The sequence below is a fragment of the Alosa pseudoharengus genome, unplaced genomic scaffold, assembly GCF_046254945.1.
Source record: "Alosa pseudoharengus isolate Yale_2024_CS ecotype anadromous, Long Island Sound unplaced genomic scaffold, YU_APseudo_1.1 YU_APseudo_1.1_scf_9, whole genome shotgun sequence".
NCBI lineage: Eukaryota > Metazoa > Chordata > Actinopteri > Clupeiformes > Clupeidae > Alosa > Alosa pseudoharengus.
In genome coordinates, this window is record NW_027468881.1 from 18,256,523 (window position 1) to 18,269,712 (window position 13,190).

The 13,190-nt window shown below is 40.7% G+C and overlaps 1 long non-coding RNA gene across 1 annotated transcript; it reads left to right on the plus strand.

The window, feature by feature from the left end:
* The first annotated feature begins 8,919 nt into the window (after positions 1–8,919).
* Positions 8,920–9,921, plus strand: LOC143114145 (uncharacterized). The gene is made up of 3 exons (XR_012984850.1): positions 8,920–9,033; positions 9,511–9,565; positions 9,853–9,921. It is a non-coding gene; the product is annotated as an uncharacterized LOC143114145 (long non-coding RNA).
* Positions 9,922–13,190: the final 3,269 nt, after the last annotated feature.

Here is a 13,190-nt window from a genome sequence, read left to right on the forward strand (position 1 = left end):
CATAACCATAGTACTGAGGTCAACCAAGTTCATAAAATGCTAAAGTTCCACGTTCCTTTTTTAAGGCTGTAATTTTACTCTTACTCGAGTAAATATTTCAACTAGAATTCTACTCTTTACTAAATTACATTTTCCAGTGGACATTCATTAAAATGAGTATTTCGATAGATTACATATATTTGTTGACTGGAATACAAGTGTAGGCCTACACGTTAGCGACGTGCCCTCCCTAGTTTGCAATATTGTTACGATTAGTCTATACAGCCTAGGAGACTAGTCTACCATTACGTTGGGACTGAGGACTAGAAACGCCATGGATGCAGAGATGAATGCTAGTAGCTGAAGCAGCCCCCACTCCCATGGTCAACCCCTGGCCTCATCTGTCACACTGTTCCATCCCATGAGAAGGAAGGGAGAGAACCGTATGAAATGCTTAATGTGTCACCCTAAGCTTACAACAATATCTTCAAAACCTCTACATCTAACCTTCGCAAACACGTTGAGGTAAATTGCATTGTTTTCTATCAGTGGTTCTCGAAGTGCTACCTAGCGAGCTAGTCCTAGCTGCATTCGACCTAGAACAAACCTTCGACCTAGAACAAACCTAGCAGTGTTCTATTAGCCTGGATACCAGACTCTCTGACTTTGCAGAGAGTCTGTCCTGGATCCATTGGCAAACGTTTATTTCCTGCTTGGTGGACGCTTGTCTGAAGTTTGAAATCATTGGAGTTCAATCACTAATGTTTGGTAATGACTTATGTTAACCACGGGGGACACAACGATAATAGTCCGGTTGACAGCCCATAGAGCCCCATTGTGGACCCGGAAATGTTGAGTACACAAGTTTTATGATGGAAATATATTGTATTGTGTAATTGAGCTAATTAGCATAAATTAGCATAATCACCTATATTGATCATATTATAAGAGCTGCTTGGCCAAAATGGACAATGTTAGTATGTTTTTAGGGGTTACTGGAGATGCTGAGTCCATATCTGACATTTTCAAGATTCAAAATCACTATTTATGACTGCCGCGCAGCAAAGCCGCGGTCATATAGGTTTAGTCAGATTTTTTTTTTTTTTTTTTCAGGGGACTGGACCCCCGAAAGGAGGGTAGGGCAGACACAGTTTTCTGTGAATATCTCGAGAACCGTAGGGTTTAAGAGGAACATTTTTTTTTGTATGTTGATCTCAAGGGGCCATGTCAACCCATTCCATAACCACTCATTTCATGTATAGCGCCACCTAGTTAAACACAAAAAAGTAAAAATGAGGTGTTGTAATCGCAGGTATCTGTGACCTATCATAGTCAAAACTGTGTAAAAAAAAAAGTGTAGGATCATTATGACACCCTCTGTATGCACGCCAAGTTTTGTGGAATTCCGTTCATGAGGGGCCACACAATAAATTAATTATGACCGCCGCTAGCGAAGCTAGCGAAGCGGTCATATAGGGATTGTCAATTCCCCCCCCCCGTCATCTACTTCCTGAATTTTTGGTCAACGATACCCGGGACACCGAACCACCGGGGCACATGAAATTTGGTGGGTATGTAGCCCCACTAGACTTTTACGGAAAAATTTCGTTTCGTCCCCGGGGTCCACTCCCCCCCCCCGTGCTGGGCCCCCCGAACCGCAAAAAAAGCGTTTTTTCCTAAATAACTACCTGAACCGTGGCACCGAGGATGAAGAATCTTTTATGGTATGTTGGTCTCAAGGGCCCACATCAATCTGGCCCATAATCACTCATTTGTGATTTGCACCCCCCCGTTAAAAAATGAAAATGCAATATTATTCTGCTTTAATCGCCCCTATCTTCAGTTAAGATGTTCAGAACTGCACCAAATTTTATGTGTATGATTGACCTGGCATTCTCTGGGGGTAGAATTCGTAGTTTCGTAGAATTTCATCCATGGGGGGGTCTTTAAAAAATTAGATTATGTGTACATTTAGTGACTGTACACTCATTGGCCTGTAGATGGCGGTGCACACATATACACATGCACACACACACAGGCACCCACATACTATCGGTATTAGAACGGCCGATACATAATTACAAATTCAGTAGGATTAAAAGAAAGCCAAAATAAATATTCATCATCATCATCATGGCTGCATTTCCAGTATTGGCGATAAGTAGTCGTTTGTCCACTAGATGGCGCATCGTTGCAGTGAGACGTAATTTTGTTGGAAGTTAAACGTGGGTTGGAATAACAATGGACGCTTTCTACAAGGACTATAGTTTACCACAGAGAACGTCTAAAAAGGATAGGATGATGTTCACATGAAATGTAATTCCCATTTCTTCTTGAAGCCGAAATAAATCTGAGGATGTTTATCGGACATGCTTTTACTGCAGGTACGTTAATCTTATAATATCAATAAGGACCTAGGTAATGTTACCGTCAGCGTTGGTTGAGTGATGGAGGCCAATTTGATTGATTGCATTTGTAGAAAACTATAAATGCGGTTATACCAAGCAAATTGATAGCAGCACTGTAATTGTATCTTTCGACTGTCATTTGTTGCACGTGCTACAAAAATCATTCTGTGCAATGGAAGATTTACCAACGTTACACCGGTCTGATACAGTTTTGCCTATACATGCGTGAGACTGAGACGCCTGTTTATTTTGTTTTAAGTGCGTGCAGGGTGTGAGAGGGGAATCGATGTGCTTTGATTCCAGCTTGGTAGTTGTAGTCTGTGAAATTAAAAAGCGTGTGTGTGTGAAGTATCCAAACAATGACACCTTCATTTCATTATGGCTGCTTTAGCAACACACATTAAGCTACTGTGTAGGCTAGTGGGTCCCATTTAGAAGTGGCTACTTCATTCGCGCTTTCCTTGACTCATGGAGCTGCGTGAATTTTATTACAACTTTTCGCCTCGATATGGCAATTTAAGTCCGCTTGATACTGTAAGGCGTAAGCCATTGGTTTCCAAAAGAGATTTTATTTGTGTCGCCAGCATAGCCTATTGACAATTTATGTTGTAAATAGGCCTACCTTATAAGCCTACCTGTAGCTTAGGGAAGCTAACAGCTTTCTATTAGGATCTAGTTTGTTAGTTACAGTTTTGTCATAACTCCCTGATGCATTTTTGCATTTAGAATAGCCAGAACATGAACAATATCGGGTGCCGGACTAGGCTTGGTGAACCCAGCCTGATCTGCCCGCTATTTATTTTTTGATTTCTTAAAAGATTGAGCTTGGTCTGGTGAAAGCCAGACTAGCCATGGACCTCAGTTACACAATGCAAGGGAACATGAATCAGCCTATATTTGCACGAACAATAACGGACAACAGCTCTTCAACTTTGGCCCGTTAAAATGTGTATGAACAGTCTAGCGACGCATTTCATCAAGGCCCATTTGGACATGTCAGTTATTTGCACCACTAGATGTAAAACAGCATTTCGTTTCAGACTACTGTTACTTAATTTGTGCATTAACAATAACGTTTCAGACTACTGTTACTTAATTTGTGCATTGACAATAAAGTATTACATGAACTAAAGATGACTAAAATCTTAGAAGAAGAAACATTCACAAAAAAATCCATCCATCCAAAAATGACCTTTGTTTTTGATAGCTGTTGAAAACGGCATGGAACAGACAGAGATGTTTTTGTAAATAAATAAATAAATAAATAAATAACATTATGCTGATACCTTTTGCTTTTCCCAAATACAATGTAGCCTACAGATGTAAGTGACCTTTCATCAATCCAGTTGCAATGGATGAACTGTGATGAACTGCCCTACTTGTGATTGTTTAGAGATTTTAAAGGTTTTATAACAATGCTACATCTTCTTTGGCTATTCTACAATCTATTCACCTTTTCAGCACCAGTAGGCTACTTTCTGTGCAGCCGCACACACACACTCAGGCATGCCAAACAAGCATACACAAAAGTTTCAAGAGTGGGGGATGGAGTAAAATATGGAGACAAATTGAAGTGTGATTTATTTTCGCGGAACGGATGTACAGGACTGAGCGGCGGTCATATTTTGTACCGCTATGCGGTACATCTAGTTTATGTTACTATACACCAACTGGCCTGTAGATGGCCGGAGACAGTTTTCTGTGAATATCTCGAGAACCGTAGGGCCTAGGAGGTCCACCTTTTTTATGTATGTTGGTCTTAAGGGGGAATGTCAACCCATCCCATTACCACTTATTTCATGTATAGCGCCACCTAGTTAAAAATTAAAAAGCAAAAAATTAGGTGTTTTCATCACAATATCTCTGGCTGACAAGGTCAAAACTGCACAAAATGAAAAGTGTAGGATCATTATGACACCCTCCGAATGCATGCCAAGTTTTGTGTACTTTTGTTCATGGGGGGCCTTACAATAAAATCATTTATGTGTACATTTAGTGACGTACACCTACAAGGATTCCCGGGACACTGAAAGACCGGGGTACACAAAACTTGGTGGGCATGTAACCCCACATGGATAGCATGGAACCGTCGTTTTTCGTTTTGATCTGTAGCCCCCCCGCTGGACTGGACCCCCCGAAAGGAGGGTAGGGCAGACACAGTTCTCTGTGAATATCTTGAGAACTGTAGGGCCTAGGATGACCATTTTTTTCCGTATGTTTGCCTCCAGGGGTCATGTTAACCCATTTCATGTGCACTAGAGCCCGACCGATAAAGGATTTTGAAGGCCGATACCGATACAAATATTTGTTGATTTAAAAATCCGATATTCCGATATATCGGCCGATATATATATAGTTGTTCAGAAACGCGCAACAAAACATTAACAGATTTCCCTAACATTAGTTATTTGTAGTTATTTATGAGTATTGACTAAAATAATAGGATAATGCATTTCAAAAACAAACTTGTTTATTTTTAAATAATATTGTCACAGTGGAACAGAGGAACATCGAAATATATTAGAGTTCTGATAAATAAAATGTATAAAAATAGAAACTTAAGATATGAAACTTAGTTTTTTGAACAAAAACACAATAACAACAACAAGTTTCATAAATATAACTTTGAACTAAGACTTAACAATTGCAAAAAATAATGATGACATTATTACTATCATCATCATTAAACAAGATAAAGGTCACTCTTAAATGTTTGTGGGTGTGTAATAATTAGTCCCTATTGCCTTATAAGCTACCTTATAATTACAATGTCAGCTTGCTTATCCCTTTACCTGCACTTTTAAAAGTATTTCCATCAAGCTACATCAAACCATTTTCAATCATCAGTTGCTGCCTGCCTTCTAAAACATACTATTTAGTGATCTAAATCCATTATGTAACTCTGCTGCGGCTGAACGACAGTCTGAAGCGCACACTTGGCGTCATTGGATTTCACACACGTGTAAAAGAAAAGCTAACTTTTATGCACAAGCTACGTTTTGCACAAGCTACGTTTGATACTTTTTCTCTATGTCTAAATGTTCACTCCTCTCACGTCTAATTTACATTTTACAATGCAGGGACTGTAACTACAGATATACTAGTAATAAATCATTACTTTATTTAGGCAGAATAAGTTCGTTGTGGTTTCCAAGCTCATTAATGTTAACGTTAGCGGTCTTCCACTGATATTCATAGCATTAGCTAGCTTTGTGGTTAGCTAGTCTATGATGAGCCCTAATTTAGCAATGGATAACGTCATACTGCAAATTGTAAAACATACGCTTTCAAAATAACAGGCCGGGGAGAGATGATACGTCTCACTGCTATAACTGTCACGCTATTAAAGAAATACATCTTCAGTCACATTGTCAAAAGTTAAAAGGACAGACAGTCAACTACACTGTAACAACGTAACGTACTAGCTAATTCCGCTTCACTCTCGGCTTATTTAACAGCAGCAAAACTGACCATTGTTTTCACGAATTTTGTCATGCTTATTTGAGTTAAGAGAACTGATGGGGATGTTCTTTTAATTGTTATTTCAAGCAATGTATGTCTCGTGACCAAATCACCATGAACACACTTCACTGATGATCTCACTCGCGGATAACTGGTTCTCTCTGCCAGACTCTGGCTGGTTGCAGGATGTGTGACGCGTTATACACGAGTGTTGCCAGCAGGGACGGTGTAGAGTGCCCTCTGGAGGACAAACTATACAACGCCAACACTCATGACATGGTTGAAGGGTGTTTCGTCCGTTTTTATTTTATTTTTAAAATATTCATTTATCGGCCATTATAAATGCCGATACCGATAGTTTGGAAAATGCCTAATATCGGCTGATAATATCGGCCCGCCGATAGATCGGTCGGGCTCTAATGTGCACACATGTGCACAAACAGATACACATACACACACACATACATTCACAGTAATCATACGTATGACACATACTCACACAGTAGACATATGTACGCATGCATGCACAGGCACATACGCAGGCACACACACAAGCACGCACACGCACGCACACACACACACACACACACACACACACATAACATAACATAAACATGTACATGCACACAATTCAAGAATTTCTCAGAATTATGAACAGGCAAGATGGAGGTGGGGTTGTATAAAATAAATTTTACATGTGAAATCTATGAACTAATCATGTTTTGGTACTTGTTGTCTAGCAGATACCAGTGAGAATTGAGTGTTCTCCCAGAATCCCCAGCGCGAATCTCAAGCACAGTCCAGCATGCTGACGTTACACAGCTCCCCCAACAAGCCATTAACATCTTCGGCACATTCAGTCCAGCAAAGTCTCTGGCTCTGCCACACAGCAGGTGGGGTGCACACACCGCAAGAGCCCTACTCACCCAGGGGAACCACAACCACCAGCGGCCCGATGTGGGCGTGCTGGCAGTCACCCGGCCTTCGCCACTCGTCCCCAGGTCGCACTTTCGCAGTGTGCACCACCGCGACGTTCCTCCAACACCTGGCGGGGCCTAGCCTCCACTGCCAGACTCCCCAGCACTGAACACCGTAACTGGCACCGCACCTCCGTCGTCTCGCCAGTCGGGGCAGCAGACTCCAGCTCCATCACAGCCGGATCACGCTGCGCAATAAGGCTACAGCTACCGACGTTGGCGTCCCTCCTCTGCTGCCTTGTCCCTGGGCATAAAAAAAAAATTTCAAAGTCTGGGTTAAAACTGTGTATACATGTATGTGGAAAGTGCAGCTGTGCTGCTGCAGGCCTGGCCTGTACTAATTATTGTTTCTGCAAAGGCAGTGATGTTACATGTTGCAATATATTTACACAGCAAAAAGAGTGGAATTCAGAAATAACTTGAGGATCCAAATTATTCCTGAACACTGAACATTTTTATCCTCTTTTAAATCTGTCTAAATCGCCCCCAAAAACTCAGCAAAATCAGCTTAATGAGAGTAAGAACTTGACCAAACCATGTTTAAATAGTGATTTTGAATCTTGAAAATGTCAGATATGGACTTAGCATCTCCAGTAACCTCTTAAAGCATACTAACATTGTCCATTATGGCCAAGCAGCTCCTATAATATGATCAATATAGGTGATTATGCTAATTTATGCTAATTAGCTTAATTACACAAATTGCCCAAGATATGCAAATTAGCATCTGGCAGTTTCTGCATGCTGGGGACCCATACTATATATTTCTATCATAAAACTTTGGTGTACTCAACATTTCCGGGTTCACCTTTCTGTCAACTGGACTATAACGATAGGCTTGCAACTTAAACGTAATCGCTCTCAGGAACGCCCTCTGTTCGCTGGTTTGTTTGGAGACAAGTTGCCGAAGTAAACTAAGTGAACGAGAGCTATTCCAGACGGAGTACTGTAGGGGGGGGAAATCAAGTGGAAGTACGTAGGCAGGCCGAGGCCAGGCTAGTGTTCTATTGCATGACAGTAGGCTATAACTCAGGGGTCTCCAAAAAAGGTGCCCGCGGGATGCCTATGAGGCACCCGCAGTGCACAAGTAGCCAACAAGTCGCCTGCAGATCACGCTCTAAAACATCCTCCATTGTGGACATTTGTAATAGATATTTAATTGTAGACCATACTGTAACATTAACTTGATATTGGTGATACCTTACAAATTGTAGCTTATATTGTAGGTTAAATTTTAGACGTTGGCTCCGAATCCCTTTCCCATTCAATCTTTAAACAACAACGGAAGCGGAGCGCATACACGCTGCTCGCACACATAGACAGTAAAAGAAAAAAGCTTGCTCCTGGTGTAGCCAATGGAAGCATAGCCTATATTTGCAAAGGTTCATTGGCTATTCTGTGTTCGTCCCATACGGTTCGTGCATGATTGTTCAAGGACTGAAAAACAATTGCTCAGATCACGGGCCCTTTCTCCTCTGTAGCCTACTGGTGTAGCAATAGCGCTGAAAATCTTGTGCCGTGCATGCCAATAGGACTGTGTATTAGGCTATCTGGTGAAAAACAAAACCTTTTTTCTCAGATCATGGAGAGATTTAATATGTGCAATATCTATGAAAGGAGTCTTCATAAGATAGGGTGGTGTTGGTGGTTGCTACTGAAGTGTTACAACCGAATTGTCCACTGAAATCAGAACTTAAAGCTACATTGTGTACTTTTTTGAGTTAATTCTTAGCAAAAACCCATTTGTTCTTTCAAAAATATGTGCTCATTCATGTGTAATTATTTCCACTTACTAATCAAAGTATTCTCGTAAGTGTAGAATCTGATATTCCAAATACATACGCGCGAGTCGCGCAAATGGCTGAATCCATGTTGCGCCTCCATCTTTGAAATACATTCGCCAACGAGGGACATTCCTGGAAATTCAGCTCCGCCTTTCGCGCTTGTAGGCAACACTCATTGCATGATCAGTCTACTCGCGACTGCCGGCAGATTTGAAAGTCTGTTGAAAATGGAGGATTATAACTATTCTCGAGGACATGAAAAGGAGTCGCCAAGGAAGCGAAAAAGAGAATTAAAACGCCAACGCGACCGGAAAAACAACAGACCAAAGTCAATATTGGAGTGGCTTTTCTAAGATGGAAAGAGCTCGTGAGGAGCAAGGATTTTAAAAGGGACGCCGAAATGGCCTGCTTTCTCCTCGACAGGTAATTTGGCCTATTCGTGTAAACATACAGTCTATGGTGTAAATTCGAAGTTTTATAGTTGCTTGGCTTAGTATAGCATGGTTGTCCATAACGCTAGAATGACGTCTGGGATACTTTTCCTCGCGTCGATGAAAAAGGATTGTAACATAAATCTGCTATGACGGATCACAGGCAAAGGGCACTAAATTGTAGTTATTTTTCATTGCTTTTGCTTTGTAGCCTAAATATATCCTAATCTGATAATGCTAGTATAGCCAATTCCAAGGGTGACGTTCACATCCTGAGGCCTGTCCTGTAGTCTTATTAATTGTAGACGTAGCCTACTAAATTGTCTGAACGTTTTTCACTGCATGAAAACAATTGTTGATTCTATGTGATTGTTGTTTGATAATAACTGAAAGTATATTTTTAATATCTTGGTGTTTACCATTTTATGTACTGTTATATGTTGTGAAACGCTCTGCTTATTCATTTCAGATGAGCATCTTGGCGCAATTGCAGAAGCCCCTGAAATTGAGAACCTTGAACAGAGGTAACCCATCAATGCTCATAATGTCTATACCCGATGACATTCTCTATTGTATATTTTCATGATATAAGCATTTATATATATTTTTTACAAAGCCTACATGACATGAGCATCGTGGAGGAGGATGTGGACGAAATTCAATGGTCTTGTTATGTGATGCACGTGCATGCCTTCATTGTAACCTTGCCTGTAACTCAGTCTAGGCAAAATAGCACTATACAGATTAGTAACAATATGTTGAACTATATAAAATGGCGTGTATGTCTAACGACACTGCATGTCTTCCACAGGATCAGCTTTCCAGGAGACTGCAAATTTAGAATGATGGCCCATGTTGCTTCAAAGGCACCATACAAAAAGGAAGGGTTCATGTGTAAATACCATAATTTGTTAATTTCTGAAAATAAATATATTGCAAATAACATTGTTGACCATGTTACTGTCATTTGGTGTTTCAAAATGGTAAATTACCACAACTCCTTTTTTAATGATAAGTTTGTGGATGTAATGTATGAGGTACAGCATGAACAGTCTCTTATCAATTCTAAAAGTTTTTATTATCATGAAAGCAAAATATAGCGATGTACCGGTGTAAAATAAATTAAATACAGTTTTAAAAGGAACAGGCAGTACAAGAACACTAATACAAAACTATTTACAATAACACAACATTACAACATTATAGGAAGGTGAAATAAATTCCAGAGATGTCCCTGAGGGTCAGGGAATTTATCCCTTATCCTACACACACAGCTTGGGATCACTCTTCTATTACCCTGTCCTAGAGACCCATGCTGCCAGAAAATGAAATGTCTGTAGGTAGCATATCTGAACTCTATTGTCATCACCTGGCTCTCTTACATGGCCTAATGCTGTGATGTCTGTGATGTACTGCCTGTGAATCGGGAGAAAACCTTCATCTAGGCAGTGCTATGTGTAGTGAGGCAGAAGGCTCACACAGGTGGCAGGGTTTTGTCCACAGCATTTTCTCTTCTGATCGATTGGCATGTCTCTGCAGTGTGTACAACTACACCAAGGCATCCCTGGCACAGGTGGGGGGACGACATGTCTGCACTGATGCATCAAACACCAGACCTGGCTGCCTCACTATAGCAACTGTGTGGTGAGGTTCCTGTGCTCTTGCAGGCTCATTCCATCCACAAGTCTGAAGAAATAAGACACAAGAAATAAGATCAGATAGGCTTGTTTAGGTAGCAAAGTTAGATTGTTAGCAGAGTAGTAGTAATAGTAGCCTACTCTGTGTCATTTTTCAAGTGTTCACACAAAATGATGAATACTATGTATGTGTATGGACAATGAAAAGGTGAAAATGTTGTGTAACATTTTCTATAGACCATAACGTAATTATGTGTCGTGATTTCACTGGGAGACAACTCGCATCATGCAGTTGACTGGCAACAGCTAGAAATTGCTACAAACAATTGAGATACAAACAGGCAGGGAAGCTACACCAAGCGCGTGACTGAAGCGTTCCGTTCACAACGCGTAAAATCAATTTTAGATGAATGGTCTATTTTTTTTCTGCAGCAGACGCAACGCAAACGAACGTGCCTGGTGCAGCTTCCGAGCTAATTTCGGTGTCATTGACATTGATACTGTTCAGAGAAATATATTAAAAACACAAACCTCCGTTGCTTCTCTCCTTTGTCTTTGAAGTTCTTCCAGTCTCTCCTCGTCATCTTTTGGAGTCTTACTTTTTCTTTGCATAGGAGGTCTCATCGATCCTCTGCCACCGGCTCTTGGCTTTTCTTTACCTTTCCCTCTTCCTTTACCTTTCCCTTGCACCTCCGTTGCATCGACTGATCTCTGACTCTGCTCACTGAGAAAAATAGTAGGCTACGCTGTAAACATTGCCTTTACACTATTAATCTCGCACATACAGAATAACGATAGCACTGAATCTACTGTACTATAACATTAGCATGCATTCGTTTGGGAACCTGATAGCTGATGCTAGCAATGAAATAGTAGCCTACCAAAATAATGAAAACGTAAAACTAGGCTATTCACTTTACATAGAGGTCATACCCAACATGTTTACTGGCTATATAACTAAATGCAATGTGTAATTGTTTTCTAAAGTAACCTTATAACTGGAAGGAACACCGGACGAAGTCGTAGTACTGGAAGCAATGTTAACTTTGGCATGAAACGGCCACCGTAGGAGTTAAAATGCGCTCGGAATGGGAGGGGCTAGAAAGTAATATTCAGTTGGTTGTCATATAGAATTTCACCGCTAGATGGGAGAAGTTCTTACACAAGGTAGCTTTAAACAGCCTCTAAATTGTTAATGGTGGGCAATGCTAAAAATAACTTATTAATTGCATTAAAGATTGCTTTTTTCGTTTAAAAAAATAGATTAGATTCCCCATGGAAACTTTGAAATGAACATGTGGCATATTGATATTGAAGTATTGAATAAAGTATATATAATGTATAAAGGCTCATAGGCCTACATAATATTGATAACTTAAATGTAAAAATCACATAGGCCTATTATTTAGGAGGATTTACCCTTGCAAAGAAAGAGTGAGGGTCTGTTTCAAATGAGTTGCCCTCCATATGATTTTGGGCCCTTCAGGTAGCTCTCATTCCCAAATAGGTTGGAGACCCCTGGACTAGTAGAATATGCTTCAGGAAGGGTTGACAGTAGAATGTAACTTGCTGAATAAATGCAGCAATTATTGTATGGGATTTTGTAGATTGCTTAACCAAATGTCGTTGGTAACTTGGTCTAGCTATCATGTTCTGGCCCGATGCACTGTTTAAAGTTGCACTGCTTGATTCTAAAGGGAATGACAGGTCATTCTGATTGGTTATGCCTAGTGATGGGGACGAGGCCGCCTATGCCGAGTCCGAGTCAAGATCAAGTCTTTGAATTGTCGAGACCGACTCCGTTGGTTTTCAAATACAGTCGAGTCCGAGTCAAGACCGAGTCTTTTGAGTAAGCAAGTCTGAGTCGAGACCGAGTCCTTTAGGAGTCGAGACCAAGACCATACAAACATGTCAGTTTTCATATACATGATTTAATATCACCCCAGTTAATAATCAACAGTTTGGCCTCGGGCGGCAGTATCTTTGCATTGCACCATGGGATGTCATTTTCAAATAATGCCCATCAACATTGCATTTTTTTTATTATTGATGTTATGTGTTGTGTGTTTTTTTTATATGAACATTACATTACATTACATTACATTACATTTAGCAGACACTTCTTGATCAAAGTGACTTACATATGTCAGCTATATTACAAGGGATCACATTGTCCTCGGAGCAACTTGGGGCTAAGTGCCTTACTCAAGGGCACAACGGTGGAAGCCGGGAATTGAACCGACAACTTTCAGGCTACTGTACCTGAAGCCCAGCTCCTTACCCACTACACTACCACCACCCCTGAACATAAAAAAATGCGTTGGTCTTGAGGACTCGGCCTGAAATTACAAGTCCTTCTCCTCCCACTGTGGTCCGAGACGAAGTCAAGACCGAGTCTTTGAAGGATCAAGTCCGAGACGAGTCCGAGAAAGCAGAAATTGGTCTCGAGACTCGAGTAGTACATCACTAGTTATGCCATCCAGTTCGGTGAAAAAATATCCAGAGAAAAATA